Raw genomic sequence first — 16,678 nt, forward strand, 5'->3', positions numbered from 1 at the left:
GTCTCATCGTATGTTAAGGAGACGCATCGATATCCACCTGATGAAATTAAGTACATTATTTTTATTTCTTTAGCTTTGTTTTTGTAAGTGTACAAATGTACAAAAAATGCAACTTTATAGAAGCATAATAAATTGTGTTTAAGTACTAGTTGTTAGTTTGAAGCAAATGGTCCTTATAGTTATTATAATCTTGAGATTTTTGGCAACATTTTATAGACGACATTTATTAAAATAAGGAAAGGTTATCCATATTATTTAACTAATGAATGTAACCATGTCGATAACCAGCAGAAATGAGAAATGACCAGAAAACTTTAGTTTGAGAAAAGTTTTAGCACAGACCAACAAAATGATTCAGTAGCTGCTGGTCACAACTAATAGGATTTTATGAACTGATACTGAAGTAAATTACTTGGTAAAATTCATACTTTGTCATTGGGTCTCCATTCCCTCCCAATTCCTTTGCCCTAGCTTTCCTCCTCTCCACCATCTATGTACCTGTTTACCCGCTACCTTCCATTTCTTCCCCCTCCACGTCCTTTATCTTCCCCAGTCATGGAGGCCAACTTGTCACCAGCAGACGTGTTGATGTCTAATGGCTGTGGGAACAGTTTTTACAATGCCTCCAGCAGGAAGAACAGGGGGAGGGTTTATCTATCACCATGCCAATAGAGACAGCAGCACAGAGCCCAGTGCTCCACAGCCAGATAAGGCCCCCAGACAGAGCAGCACTGCAGCTAGACCCCACTCACTACAATGGATGGGGCAGAGCAGAGACAGTACGTGACCAACAGCTCTGACAATCCTCGACAATCCTCCCCTCTTCTCACCGCCCGTGCTGTCATACAACTCCTGGTAAATCAGTTTTAATTTCCCCAAAGACCTGAGCTATTTCACAAAGTGCTCATTATTATTGGATAATGCACAGGTTTTTTTTTAAAAAGGTATTGCATCATTGATCATAATTCTCACCCTGTGTGGATGAAGATCATAGAACTTACTGACCAACCAAAGCAGTTTAAATGAGTGAGTTTATTAACCTTTTTCCGATCTAGGATATATTTAACAACACTCTACGGAAAAATGATATTAGAATTGTGTTTCTATGTTTAGCATTATAAATGTGTCAACTGTTGTAAACAAGCTGCAAATGATCTTTACAAAACTGATGCTTTAACATATTTGCAAAACCTGGCTTATTAACACATTCAGCAATCAGTGAGCAAGACTTGTACTGACTTGCTGTGATGTCCTTGTCTAGTTATTTTCTGGCTTTAGTTCTGGTTTGGCATTCCTGGTGAAATACCTTCCTAGTTACTTACTCAACAAACTGCTGTGATGAGTAAGTGATGAGTCATGTTACAGTAAACAGTACCAGCAGAATGAGCACATGCCATCTACTGAAACCTGTCTTTGGTGGAGTTCCTGCAAAAGTAGGGGTCTTTATTGTATTAGTGTAAAGTCTAACTTACAATATAAAGCGCTTTGAGATGACTGTTGTTGTGATTTGGTGCTGGATAGGCTAAATAAATTGAATTGCAAGATTTTCTTTAAGTTAGTTGAGAAAACCTAAAACCCTCAGTCAGATATGAGGTTATGATGATGGTGTTTATCAAATTTCTCCTTCATGCTCTGTGTGCACCCACATAAAAGGCAGAGAATCGTCATCCTTCTGAATGCATGAGTTAGTATATTTATTTGACTGAATATTCTGTGTAGGGGTGCAGAACCCAGAACCTTCCTGCTGTGAAGTGTTAACTTTCTGCTTGATGGTAGCTTTTCTGAAGAGCTGCATCTGTCACTTAAAATTGGCAGATGATGTGTATGTGAGAGTGAATAGTTTTTTTTTTTTTAGACCTTTAAGGTGGATGCTGCTTCTTACCCGCTGACATCTCTAGAGTCCTTTATGCTAAGTTTGAATGAGGACTAAACATAAATGTACATATAATTGCTTATTTTCTATAAAGTACACTGGATGCATGTTAATTCACAGGGTGTACAACCCGTGCTACTGTAACTTCACAGCTTTGTTTATTAAAGCTATGCAGGACAAAAAAAATCATAGAAAATATCAATAACAAATGGTCCCTTTGTGGTTACTATTACAGATGATTTTAAACTGAAACATACAGGAGCCTGTTCCTGAGAGTGTTACCATGGTGATCTAGCTACGATAAAAGACGGCCACCTTCATGACTTTGAGCTTCAGGCTCAACAAACCTGGCTAACCTATTAACCTCCCTTCATAGCGCACCCCACAGGACCACAATTTGCCATGGTGACACACACAGACACGCACACAAGGTAAAACTATCCTAACCATGGTGCTGAGGCTGGTGATGGGCTGAATAGTGCTAAAAATTAGTCACAGAGCTGAGGGCAACTGCAAAGTGAAGTCTTAGTTCAGTAGATTTTTAACTACAATTTCTTCCATACTGTATTGCAATATTCTGCCCTTTCTCAATATTTTTTTCCAATAAATTGGATTATTGCAGTTTTAAAGTTACACACATTTTGTGGCTTAGGTTTAACTCAAGGTAATTATTCCACTACTTAATCCTAATCATGGTGTTTCAATTAAATCGATGAAAACTAGACAAATTAAATCACGATAATTTTACCCCATTTTGGTTCTTCCTTTCTTGTAAGGAAACAAATTAAATATATTGAACATTTGTCCTTCACTATCAGATGTCCAGCTTTAGTATTTCCTCTTTGTTTTAAAAATACCAACCTGACACAGAAGATGTCCAGCCACCCCGGACCACCAAGGCAGTGTGTCGTGATCAGGCTGTGCACAGGCAGGATGAGGACCAAAACGCAAACTCACGGGAAAACAGGACTGAACCCAAAATACAGCTTTATTGCTGACAAAAGATAACGGTGATACAAAATAATATGAAACTGAACTGGGAAGTACTAAGGAACTGACTTACGAGGAAACACACGGAGGGCCACACAGTCATGAGGGAGAACGCGACACTGAACTGTGGGAGACGTGGACATAAATGCACAGAGGGTAAACGAGGGAAGTGGGAGCACACGGGGAACACAGCTGACACAGATAATCGTAACGAGACAGGGCAGGGGTGAACACAACATGACGCATACTGACAAGAGACTGTCAAAGTAAAACAGGAAGTACACAGAGGTTCAGACAGGAGGAGAAAGCACGGACATAACGGAAAACATGGAATAAAACACAAGGAGGGGAAACAAGGGTTCAGATACATAAAGGGGCACACAGGAGGTAACCAAATAAGGAACATCTTAACTAAACAACCTAGGAACCAAGGCATAAATAGAGAACAAAATACAAAACACACAAAAACTAAGAATACTGGGCCAACATGGCCCAGGACCATGACAGAGTGGGTCAACGACCACGCCAGAACATCCAGCCATCCACCCTGGAACCAACAAGCAGCATTTATAGATATTTCTAAGGGTCCCTCTTTTTTGCTCTAATCTGTTTCTGTTTCCTAAAGTCTGGAAGTTCTAACTTTTGTCCTCTGTAATTCTTTGGTTCACCTCAATTTGTCTTTCCTCATTACATTACACAGTGTATTGGCCATAACATGCTGTTTCTTGCATAACTCAATTCTGTCATTTGAATGGGAAAATTACAATTATAGTCCAACTATTATTTCCAGTTGAGGACATTTTGAAAGCTGAGATAATGCACTTCCAAACAGCAGTCTGTCTGACTGCAGCTCCACAAGTGGAGCACTGAAAGCAAATTATTGATTCAGGATCACTTTTAAGAAGAAGAATCATTAGCGTTGGCATTTGCAGGTCTGAAAAGCATACGATACCTCACAAAACATGTGCTTTTAAGGCATGTTTATAGAGTTATCAAGTATTCTGATTCACTGGGAGACTGATTACACCCACAGATGGGTCACAATGTGTTAGATGCAACCCCATCAGTGTTATTTGACCTAGATTCTGCAAGTCTTTGAACCTCCACTGGATGATTTTGCAAAGAGAAACTTTCTTGTTCTAGTTCACGGTGGACACCATTTGTTTGTTGGAATATGGTGTTGATTTTGAATTTTCTTTTCAGTGATTCAGTTAATGTTGCTGTGTTCTCCTAAAGTGGAGTACTGAAAGCAATTTATTGATTTAGTATCATATTTAAGAAGATGAATCATTGGTGTTAGCGTTGTATGTGTATGTGACACAACTTGCCCTTTTATGTCTGAAAAACCTTGCCTATGATTTGAAGAACTGGTATATAAATTCACCTATGAATCACTGATCCACTTTCAGAAAACAGACAGACCACAGATGGGCCCCAGTGTGTTAAACGGAACCACTTCAGTGCTATTTGGCGCACACCCTGCAAGTATAGGCCTCCACTGGAAGATAAAAACTATTTACAAAAAATGGTAGAAGTCAATGTGTTGTAAAGCACTAACATTTGATATATATTTCACTCCCAGCAATTCCTTTAATGTTTAACTTCGTCAGGTTTTTCCTTGCCTTTCACCTTTCTGTTTCAGATCACACGCTGCACAAATTAAACAATTTGGTTAAGTTAGAAGGTGGTTTAGTGTTTTCATTAAGACATTTTTGTCCGCTTGCAATGGAAAGGCCTACAAACACCAGCCTCACATATTATCAGCTTATAATTATGTTATACATGCTTCCCTTAGACAATATTGTTGGAAAATACTGAATATATTTTCATTGCTATGCAGATGACACCAACTTCAATGCAGTCACATAAGACAAGTCAGTTAAACTACAGGCCTGGATGACCTCTAATTTCCCGCTTCTAAATTAAAAACAAAAACACGAGGTTACTGTACTTTGCTTTAAAAATGTATTTCCTCTGGATGGCATTACCTTGGCTTCCACTAACACTGTGAGGAATTTGAGAATAAGTTTTGATCATATATGTCCTTCACCATGCATGACTATGTTCTTTCATCTGCACAATATTACCAAAGTTGATTTCTGTTTCAGAGTAATGCTGAAACAGAAAAACTAGTCCATACATATGTAACTTCAAGGCTGGACCATGGCAAATTATTATTATCAGGCTATTTTAAAATCTCCCTGAAAAGCCTTTAGTTGATCCAAAACGCTACAGTGAGAGTACTGACAGGGAATTAAAACTTACAACAACTTTCCCATGTTGCTGTCTGTGTTTATTGTGTTATGGTGTGTTGATATCTGTGCATTCCTGTATTATCCTTTTGTGTTGCACATTTCGATGTTTTTTTCCTCGCTACCTGGCCTGACCTGTCTCCCCAATGTGATGTTTGTGTTGCATGTACGGTCGGCAAGGTCTGTCATCTCGGTTGTGGGCAAAAGACCTGTAACTGACAAATAAAGGCTATCTCACCATCATCTCAAAAAGACAGAGCATATTTCCTCTATATTCCGCTCTTTTCATTGGCTCCCTGTTAAATCTAGAATTCATTAAAAAATATGCTCCTCACATACAAAGAGTTGAATAATCAGGCCCTGTCTTAAATATCATTGCACCGTATTATCTCAACAGAGCACCTTGCTGTCAGACTGAAGGCTTGTGGTTACTAGAATTTTCAGAACAAGAGCCTCAACGTTCAGGCCCCTCTACTATGGAAGGAGCTTCCAATCTGGATTCAGGAAATGGAAACCCTCTCTACTTTTAAGATTATGCTTAAAACATTTATTTTAACAAAGCTTAAAGCTAGAACTGGATCAGGTGACCCTGAACACCCCCTTAGTTCTGCTGCTATAGTCTCAGGGTGCTCAGGGGCTTCCTGTTATATACAACAGATTTCTTCTCCACACTACGGAAGAGGATTAGAGCCACTGGAAAAAACAGTGGCCACGTCTTTTTTTCTTTTTCTTTTCCAGAACTCTGAGAAAATAGTCAGAATTCTGACTTTTTCCCCAGAATTATGGAAAAGAAGAAGAAAAAAAGAAGTCCTCTTCCATACGACACCCATCTTTTCATTCCCCATGTCTTTATAGACCTCTGTTTCATGTTATTAAGCAATATTCAAAAGCAGTTGGTATTCTGTAAAAAGTGAAAAAGTGATGCTGTGAAAAATGTAAATACAAACAAATACAATGATTTGCAAATCCCATAAACCCACATTTTATTCAGAAAAGAACATGGAAAACATTTCAAATTATTAAACTGACACATTTTACTATCTCATGAAAAACACATTTTGAATTTGATGGGAGCAACACATCTAAAAAAAAGTTGGGCTATGATTAACTAACACATTAACTAACAAAGATGCTGAGTGTCACCACAGTGTACCATCCACTCTTCGTTTAACAATAGTCCTTAAATGTCTGAGTAGAATGGCTGCTAGACTTTAAAATAAGAAACATTGTCCCTTGGACCCATTCTTGTCGAATATAGCAGCTGCTCAACAGTAATGAGTCCTCTTTGCTGTATTTTATTTTGATTTTTCAAAAATATTTAAAAATGATTTTTTTTTAAATCAGCTGAGTTAAAAAGCAGTGTGTGACATGGTTAACAATATCCAGAGGGGGAGATTAAAATATGAATAAAAAATGAAGGTGGAATGTTGGCAAAACTGCTGGATAAGCTTATTACATTCAGTCATTCTCATAGATGCTAATGTAAAAGTGCTGCTGAGCCTGCAACTGCTCAACTTACCAGTTTTATTAGACTGGACATGGTCAGAGTTGCTGTCCTCTTTCCATCATGGTCACAGGTTTCCTTGCTGATCTACTAAATGACTTATTAACAAGCTTTTCCACCATCCATCCTCTCTACATCACACATAGTGGTCAAGCTGATTACCAAGAGGAAACTCTTTTGTTATCATGCTAATTTAGCGAATCTCATTTTCTTCCTAGTGCTAGCTGTGTTTCCATATGAAGCGTGGGTTATAACTGATCTCGGAGCAGTGAAAGCAGACCAGCAGCAGCTCTCTGATCTCCCTCAGTTTACTGTCTAGAGCAGGGGTGTCAAACTCAAACACACAGTGGGCCAAAATTCAAAACTGGAACAAAGTCGCGGGCTAACGTTAATATTTATTGAAATATATTTATTCCTCCAGATATAAGAATGAATTTTTTCTTATGAACTCAAACACGTTTTGCTGAAAAACTGAATATGGAACAAGCAAAGCTTAATACTAAACAATATATATATTAGCTGTATAATACCAGTAGGCCAGCTCTGATAGTAATTTGGTATGGCTTCGCAGGCCAAATGTAATTAGGCTGCGGGCCAAATTTGGCCTGCGGGCCAGAGTTTGACACCTATGGTCTAGAGGTTCATCCACAATTCGCAGACCACCAGAAACAAGCGGCTGGCCTCTCAGCTTGCCCAGCTCCAGTCATTACGAATGGGAGATGGACACGTCCTCAGAGGCAAAAACAACTTTTCTGTGCTATGAGATAAAGTAAGCACAACAATGAATAACCTGGGCATAACATAAGGTGCAACAACCCCACACTAACCACACCCAAAGAAATGGTCAGCAACACAGGAACTGAAAGTGCTACATAGCAGCTTATTAGCTTCGGTAGTGAGCAATGCCAAAACAACAAACAAAAGTCTCTATTGTTCCCTACTTCCCTATCCAAAAAATAAAGAATAAATAAAAAGCAAACAAAAGACAACTTTCTAACCTAAGCTCCTAACCAATAAACAAGAGAAGGGACTCAAAAGAGGCTTCTCACTCCTACTACTGCAGCAGTGCTCAATTTATGCAGTGTAATATTCACAACAACAAACTGGTGGCCTGCAGTAATACAAAGCACACAACTTAGTCCGTGTTACTCACTCGCAGTCTTTCTGATCACAGATACAAACAGAACGACTAACAAAGACGCTGAGTGGTTCTTGGCTTTGGAGGAAGGAGAGGGCCAAGCTGGCTGTCAGGTGGTGGTTATGAGGCTGCTGTCCATCTAATCATCCAATCCAGATGCAGGAAATCCATTCAAATCAACCACTCAGCAATCAACTGTCTCAGCCAACACACACCTTGGAGGGAGGAGAGAGAAAAGCACACATGGACACACACTCTGATGGGAGTAGCCAAACACAAAAACAACAGACATGATTCTGGTTTATAACAAGGAGCATTTTTCTGACATTGTTTCACAATTTGTGGATGTCGTGTTTTGGTTGGTAAACCAATTAGTAAACTTCTGCACATCTTTACTTTTGAGACATTTTGGTTCTCTAAGATGCTTTTTTCATAAACATGTGACTGACATGTTGCCAATTAACTAAACGAGTTGCAGAATATTCCTGCAGCTGTTTATTTTTAGTTCCACTTGTCTTTCCAGAGTTTTGTTGCAACCTTCTTTGATTTTTGCTTAAATAGTACAGACTTATTTAAAACATTTGGTATGTTTTCTATATCCTATTGAGAACAAAACATGTCTTTATTAGATTTGCAAATCATTGTTTGGTTTTCTTTTATTGCCTTTCTTTTCTTCGTATTTCACTCATTGCAAACTCTATTTTGCTAGATATAGTGTATTTCAAGTTGTTTTCTCAGTTTTTCTTATGTCTTATTACTTTTGAAGTAGGCCCCTTGACTGTGGACGAGGTCTTATGGGAAATATCTCTATTCAGTGTTGGTAAATTCAGTTCTGTGTTTGCCCAACCATGTCAGGGACTTAAAACACAAAGGGCCTGAATTCCTTTGGGGCCATCCCCGCCTGTCACTATAAATACATAAATGTAAAGACAGACTTTAACTCCTACATCCTACTATGACCATGAATGATGTAGAAGCAGGTAGAGCAAGTACTGATGAAGGATCAGAGCAGTGTTACATTTTCCATGTGCCTTTGATATTGAGCCAATGGCACGATGCCACAGAATCATCAAATCTGATTTACTGCTATCATCTCGAAGTAGGAAGAGAATACAGTAATCCAAAAATCTGCAAAAAAACCCAGCATGAGCTTACAGATTTCAAACATGATAGATTAGGCCTGTAGCAGATTCATAATAAAAGAAACTGTTACAGCAGCAGCAGAAGAAGATGACAAAAAGCTCCTCTGAGTGGAATTCATTCAGTTTTGGTCACTTCTTCCATCTGAATTCTGTGCTGATAATGAGGGGGAACAAAAGACGTTGTTAGGAATGGGATTCGTTGCATTTCTTCCTTGTTATTTGTTATGTGTGTCAGCATATACGTGTTTGTGCTTGTCTGGCAAGAAATTAACTTAGTCACAGAGGTCTGAGACAATAGCAGGCAGGAATTGCTGAGCCAATTGCAGCACCTCAGCAACGGTAAAGCCATTTCGCTCCAGCAGACCACTTAATAGCTTTGGCTGATGCAGAGTTTGGAAATCCATCAGTCAACTGGGCCAGACGGAGATGAGCAGCATGCTCAGCTACACAACTAGTAGGAAAGGAAACAATAGGCCAGTACTCATCGTGAGTGCAGGTCTCTCAGTGTCAAGACCTCTCACACAAATTTTGAGATCTCAGATTGCAGCAGGGAGACAGATTTCTGCAGAATCTCTGCATACATGAGCACCAACTCTGAAATTCATTCAAGAGGAGGAAATGAAAAAGCATTTTACCTTCTCTGAATGTGTAAAATGTAAGTTCTTTTTCTATCAAACTACTGCACTGTACTTGAGATGACTGAGCACTATACCTGCTGACTTTTGAAACATAGTTGATGCATGAGACTAAAGTCATTCTCGTTTTGTGAAGTTTGGAAGTTAACATTAAAGTGAATATAATATGATTTTCCTGAACTGTGATACAGTATTGGTAATACAATTTCAAAAGTTCACACTAAACTAAATAAATCAAATGAGGTAAATGTTAAACCTCTGAGCTAAAAGTATTTATTTCAGTTTCTTAATTACCTGAGGTCATCTTGGAAAAACATTTCTTTACAAGGTTATCTGCTCCAGGCAGTGCATGCACATGAATACAGTTTCCTCAGTAAATGTATCTACATATTCTTAAAACAAGGTCTACTTGATTTTATAGGCATTTAATGTATTCCAGGAAATAAAGCAACAGTGCAGGCAGATGGAGTTTAGCAATGGCAGAAATTGGCACCTGAAAGCATTTCCCACATGTATCCGTATTAAAAGAGTCATAAAGAAAAACACTGCACATGCATTAAAGGAAGTAAGTGCAAATGGGGTCATAGACATAACTGCCAATAGTTAAATCTTCATAGCTCTTTATCGCAACCCCCCCCCCCCCTCCCCAAAAACAAATAAAAAAAACATATTTAAATGAATATTTTAGGAGGTTTTGCTGCTTATAATTATGGTGTAACAATATGGGAACACTTGTTTAATGGCTACATTGTTTTATTAAATAGGAATTATATAATTTGAAAACAAATTTGATTTTGAGTTAAGATGTCTTCATGCATGCTCAATCGTCCAGTCAAGTAAATCCCAAAAGGTTGATTCTGTTCAAATGTTTTGACAGTCATCCAAGGATTTTCTTCAGACTTCTTCCCCAACCTTATAAACAGTACATTGCAAAATGTTACTGTGCAGGTAATATTTTGGTAGACATATATATGTATATACAGAGAGGTCTTAATTAATGGCCTTTGATCTCCTGTAAAAACAAGTGCTGGGACACTTGTTGTCCCTTTTGCTGACAGAGCTAATGCCTGAGGTGGAGTATATATGCGTGTCTTTGCTTCTGCTTGAGCTATTTGTGCTGATACAGGAAGAAATGCATATTGCACAAGGGAGAGCCAGATCTGCGTTATTGTATCCTGCTGGTATTGAGTAATGTCTGAGTAGTCTGTCATGTCAACATGCTGAAAAAATAGGTTATCATCTTGTCATTGTATAGACATAAAGACATGTAGGACTAGAAAAGGAAAACAAAAGGCTTTGGGTATAAAAAGCATCATAACACTGGGTAGATTTATGTGCTTCTAAATGGCAAATGGCGTGACAAATGACTTTCTTTGCTTCCATTTACAACTCACTGAGAGTGCAGATTTTGGTGCACAACTTAAAGTGGTCATTAATCTGACAGAAGTGTTGCTTTGAAATACAGAGTCTTCTTCTTTCAGTTTGGAGATGCTCTATTTGTTATGTGTCTATAGTCCCATAAAGTAAGAAGTCAAAATAATAAGTAGAAAGTTGCATGCATGTTGAAAAACAAAAAAACAATTAATAAAGAAACTCTATTGTATATTTAGACTTAGAGGCACATTTCATTTTCATCTCTGGTACAATTTGCTGTCCAAACCACACTTCTCACAGAGTAAACAAAACAAGTTTCAGATGTGTAGTATGTGACATACAGCTTTGCTTCCTTCAAATGGCAGGAATCAGTTATTACTCATGCTTTGTCTAGTAAACTAGCAAATTACTTTGAGGCTTTTTGAAAGTTTTCCAATTGACTTTGAGATCACTGGAGAGGAACCTCACAGTCTGTGAGAATAAAAGACTGTATATGCCATTCTTTGTATTCTTTGTCTATGTATTACTTTCTTCCTTGGCCCAGTCTTCAATTAAATCTTGAAAACAATTTGAAAATGTCACTGTTACTTTTAATAGTTGTCATACTTTCTGGAGTTTGAATTTCTAAGTCGACGTGGCCATTCAGCAAAATGTTAGATTTTGCTTTGTATAAAAGGGGTGATGGTACAGTTCGTGTGCAGGTTTCAGTTGTTGTTATATGAAGCAGATTAAAAGTTATCTGAGTGTCAAATGTCAACGGAGGTCAGATAGATGCTGACCAAGTGAAGATGATATGTTCTTTCGATGGTAAGCAGACTGGAAAGTGTCAAAAGGTAATGTAAAACCACCTGCGAGCATTGCAAAAACACTTAAAAAATAAATTTATTGATTTCTGACTCATACATCATTATACTGCTCCAATGACTCAGCTCTGTATCCTCAAACTTCCCAGCTAATATTGAAAAGTGCAGGTCAAATACATTAACCTCTTCGGTAGTTATGACTAGGAAAGAATGATAAAACAATGATTAACAACTTGCATAAAGACTGAAGGTAATTATTTGAAGAATTAGGCTGTGCAAGTTATGTGTGAACAGTTCTGAAGCAATTTAAAAGTGGGAGACTTTCTTCATATGCCACCCCATGCTCTAGAAAAAGAAGAAAGTTCAGAGAAATAAAAGTTGTTTTGGTGGAAAAAGAGTTTAAAATTTTTAAAAATATGCATATTGTTGCAAAAAGTGGCACTACATGATAGATTTTTCCTTATAAACGCTCTAATTGAATCAGTGCAACACAAAAACCGAAATGATTAGCCAAACATCCAACAGGCCAAAAGCCAGCTAAACAGCATAACAAACATCATGACTTACACTGGCTATAGCTCAGAGAAACACAAAATAAAAGATGACAATAAGCAGGACTCCCTTGTTTAGGAGAAGTATAAATAAAAAGCCAGTATCGATGTGCAGCGCCAGTACCAAACAAAGCTGCTATACACAGTCACTCAAATGAGAAAAAAGTTCATGGCCTCAGCATCAGTTCAAAATCAGGATAGATGGTCATTAGTACAGCTCCACTCAGCTGTTGTCATAGTTGTGCTCACACATCATAAACAGCTGTAGTGTTGCTCAGTGCTAGCAGAAGATATTAGCATCTTTAGTAAAAGATCAGATGCCACAAATGGCAGCACCCAGCTTTAGTTCCTCATCATAATGATAGTGGCACTAACTTTTGCAGACCTCTAACAGATTCTTCTTTGGTTAGAACAAAAATATTCTATATAAAGAAAGATTATGTTTTCTGATTTCAGTTTAACATAACACTAGAGACAGGGCAGTGACCCTGTGACAACATCTAGAGACAAATGTGTAGTCCTGGACTAGTTGCTGGCAGTCACTAAGTGACATTTGTCTACAGTTTAAAAACAGGGTGCTGCACCAAAAAACCGTTTACTAGCAGATTACCATGGTCATCCATATTACATGAAAGATACTCACTTTTCTACATATGTTCTCTGTTTGCTCTCCAAGCTGCTGTGAAACTTGAAAAAGTGTGAGGCAAACAGAGTAATGGCGGGGTTTACTCCTGCAATCAACACACCTCATCAGACCGTGACCTGCACTAACAGGTCTCTGAGCCTGTGTGAATGGGGCTTTAGTGTCACAGCAACTGCCAGCAACCTCTAAAGGCCCCTTGCCGCACAAACACACTGGTGGTTCCCAGTTCGACTGAGGCCTTAAATATTGTGGTACATGATGTTACTTAATCAATATAAAAATAAATAAAAAATTACAATTTGCACTAAATCAGTCACTGTCATGGTTTACCCAGGCCTTTGGACCTTTTTCAATCTGCTTTTCCTGGTTTGTTTTCAGTTTATATTGTATATCTTGAGTTTCTACATATTCCTGTATCCTTTCTGTTTGGCTTGTCTCTCTGTGTCCTGTCCCTGTGGTTGTCTGGTTTTCCCATTTAGTTATGTCTAGTTACTCTTGTCTCCGTATTTGTTTATCTTTCTGTTTGTCTCAGTGTTTGTTACTTCTTGTCTTATTTTGATAGTCCCTAATCTCGTATGTATTATGGTCTGTTCAGCTGTGTTCACCAGGTGTGTCCACTCTGCCCTAATCTCCTCAGTGTCTAAACCATAGGTGGGGATCTCCAGGCCTCAAGGGACAGTGTCCTGCAAGTTTTAAATATCACCCTGGGTCAACACACCTGAATCAGATTAGTTCATTAGCAGCCTCTGGAGAACTTCAAGACATGTTGAGGAGGCAATTTAGCCATTTAAATGAGCTGTGTTGGATCAAGAACCCATCTAAAACCTGCAGGACACTGGCCCTTAAAGGCTAGAGTTGGACAGCCCTGGTCTAAACCCTCGGCTTGCTTCTGTTCTTTGTTGCATTGGGGTCCTCTTCCTGCCTGCCACAAAACAGTTGCATGACATTCCCACTGATAAACATCTTTGAGTTTACACTGGTAACCAGCAACTGAACATAGTGAAATACTAAGCACTAGGGGTGCAACAATACACAAAATTCACGGTTCGGTTCGATATTTTTTTGATACAAAAAAATGTTCATGCCTTTTTAATTTGTCATTTATTAAGATTATAAATATATATTTTAACTCAAAAGTAGTTTTTAAATTTAAAGTTGCTGAAACTACAAAATAATAAAATAAATAAATCTATCTGATGGAGAAATCCCTCATCTTTGGAAAAGAGAGTTTATTACAGAGAAATGTCTCTTTCCAAAATAAAAGCTCTACTATAGCTTCTTCTGGGCTATATTCTCAGCAGCATATTAAACATATCAGGTCCCCATAAGGAGAATCCTGTGCTAACGGCTGTCTAAATGACTCAGGTAAAGTTTGTAGCATGCTTGATTGTTGTTTTTGTCTGCTTCCACTTGTCTTTGCACTAGGATGATGTCGGAGTAAATGTGCAGTCATATTTGTTGTGTTCCCACTAGTGCTGTCAGCGTTAATCTGAAATGACGTTAACGCCACAACACGGCAAATCTCCGTTAACGAGCTACCGCGGATCGCCCCGTGCTTGGTAGCTGGACGGCCAACACGTTAACGAGCAAACTGCGCTAACGCAGTAGTTCCCACCAGGTTAAATTTGCCATGTTGCAACGAGCTTAGCTTCTGTCTTGCTAGCTTGTGCTGCGCTCAGTGGATCTGCGCTCGACAGTGCAGCCTAGGCGGAGTAGTCGAACGCAGATCCACTGAGCTCTCAACACAGACAGCATCGTCAGAAGGAAAGTTGATAAAATAAATTAAAAAATTTTGTATTGTTCGATACATATGCGTACCGAACCGAAAGCGCTGTATCGAACGGTTCAATATCGATACGAGTATCGTTGCACCCCTACTAAGCACCTACAAAGCCAGACACTTACTACAAATGGTATTAAATGCTATTTCAGAAACCCAATCAGAGAGAATATTTGACTTATTTTATTCAGTTGATCTGAAACAGGGCTCTAAGTTACTGCTTATATTGCTGTATGTCAGCTCAATTGGTAATTGGTAATTGTGTCAACTTTGTGAGGTGAGGACATGTTAGTATTAGTAAAAACAAATCTATTTTAGATTGTCACTTATTTGCAGTACCACTGTATTAACATTACTACTCCAATGCAAAGGTGCAGTCACACACACAGAGTAGAAAATAAGAAGGTTTGTTATTTCCATTTACGGGTTTGTTCCCAGGAATGAATTTTAAGAGCTTAATGAAATTAGAGTTATTTGTTACAATAATTTCTTTGGGTATAATCTACATTTGTTCCTCTTTCCACTCAGTGAACTTGTAAATTCACAGACAAAACACATAACCACATAATTTCCGTAGGGATTAATAAAGTATTCTGATTCTGATTCTGATTCTGAAAGTGGGCTGGGGAATTATGATTCTCTACAAATCCAGCAGCCAATTTGAACTGTGTCCATGCATGTCAAGTTGCCCTGGGGGTCCATTATACTGCTTGCTGGTATTCAGACCAACAGTCTGTAATTACATTTAACAATACCATCTCATGGCCCAGCTTCTGTGACTGCCCTCATAAAATGCCAATTCTATCTAGTGACAGATCTCAAATTCACTTCTAGCAGAGACCCGGGAGTTTAAAATATATAACCATCAGCATATATTGCACCAACTTGTTTGACTTTACCATGATAAAGAAATTCAACTGTTTTAACACATTGTGTTCATTTACTTTAAATGCAGTGTTTGTTTCCCTTTTCTTTTTTTGACGAACGCTTGTGTCAGCAGTTCAAACTGACTGCTTAGTATTGCAGACATATTGCTACCGATAACACTGATGACCTCAGGTTGAGCAATCAGCCTTGATGATAGTGCAGGGCAATATGAAAGAATTGGTATTCATTGTGTCCATTTCAATGAATTATTTATGGTTTGCTTGAAGCTACGGCTGGTGTGGAGAGGAATGACTGCAGCAGGTTGAGAGGAAAACACAAGAATGTTAAAGGGAATCCTTAACTTCTTGCCTCTCATTCTCATGTTAGGCTCGTTGGGCAAATATTGAAGCAATGTGACTGCACTGGGTTATCTCAATTACTGTTCTGACTAACTGACAATGACCAGACAAGTTTTAAGCCAATAACCTTCATCAGAGCATATGGTGTGATGTGTAGTCTCTTAAAAGTGAACTGCATAAATTAGAAAGTTTTAAGCCCAATTTAATATTAATTGAGATTTAAACAGTGCACATTACTCAGTAGATGACACAGATGCACTTTAATATGCATTTAAGCTCAAAATAATGATTATGCTACAAGAAGGCTCACAGTCATTAAAAAAAACATGCTTACGTTATAATACCCATGAGTTTAATAGTGCAAAAAGTCTGAAGGAATCTAATCATTATCGTCATGCAGCTTGCACCAGAGGTTAGAAGACATGTTAGCTAGCTGGAATATATTTTAATGGCATTTGATTTAGATTCACACAGACAACACAGGACACAGTTGTGACTATATTTACAGCGATTATCAGTATGATACCTCTTCTGATCTGATTTAACCAAAATCTTCATATTCTAATAATCTTTATTATAGGTATAGTTAACCCTACAAATGCATAATAACGAGACCTTAACTGACAACAGCATACATTGTCTTCTTTTATCTGATTGGCTGCCCCTCATAAACAGAAGGTTTCAATAGCAGAGAGGTGGGGCTTCCTTGCTCTCCTCTTACTGACATCATGTAGAGTTAAAATATTAGAATAGTCTATAGATGTAGC

This window comes from Copadichromis virginalis, linkage group LG2, assembly GCF_057382275.1.
Source record: "Copadichromis virginalis isolate Kocher_CV1m ecotype Utaka linkage group LG2, C_Virginalis_male_GT1.1, whole genome shotgun sequence".
Taxonomy (NCBI): Eukaryota; Metazoa; Chordata; class Actinopteri; order Cichliformes; family Cichlidae; genus Copadichromis; species Copadichromis virginalis.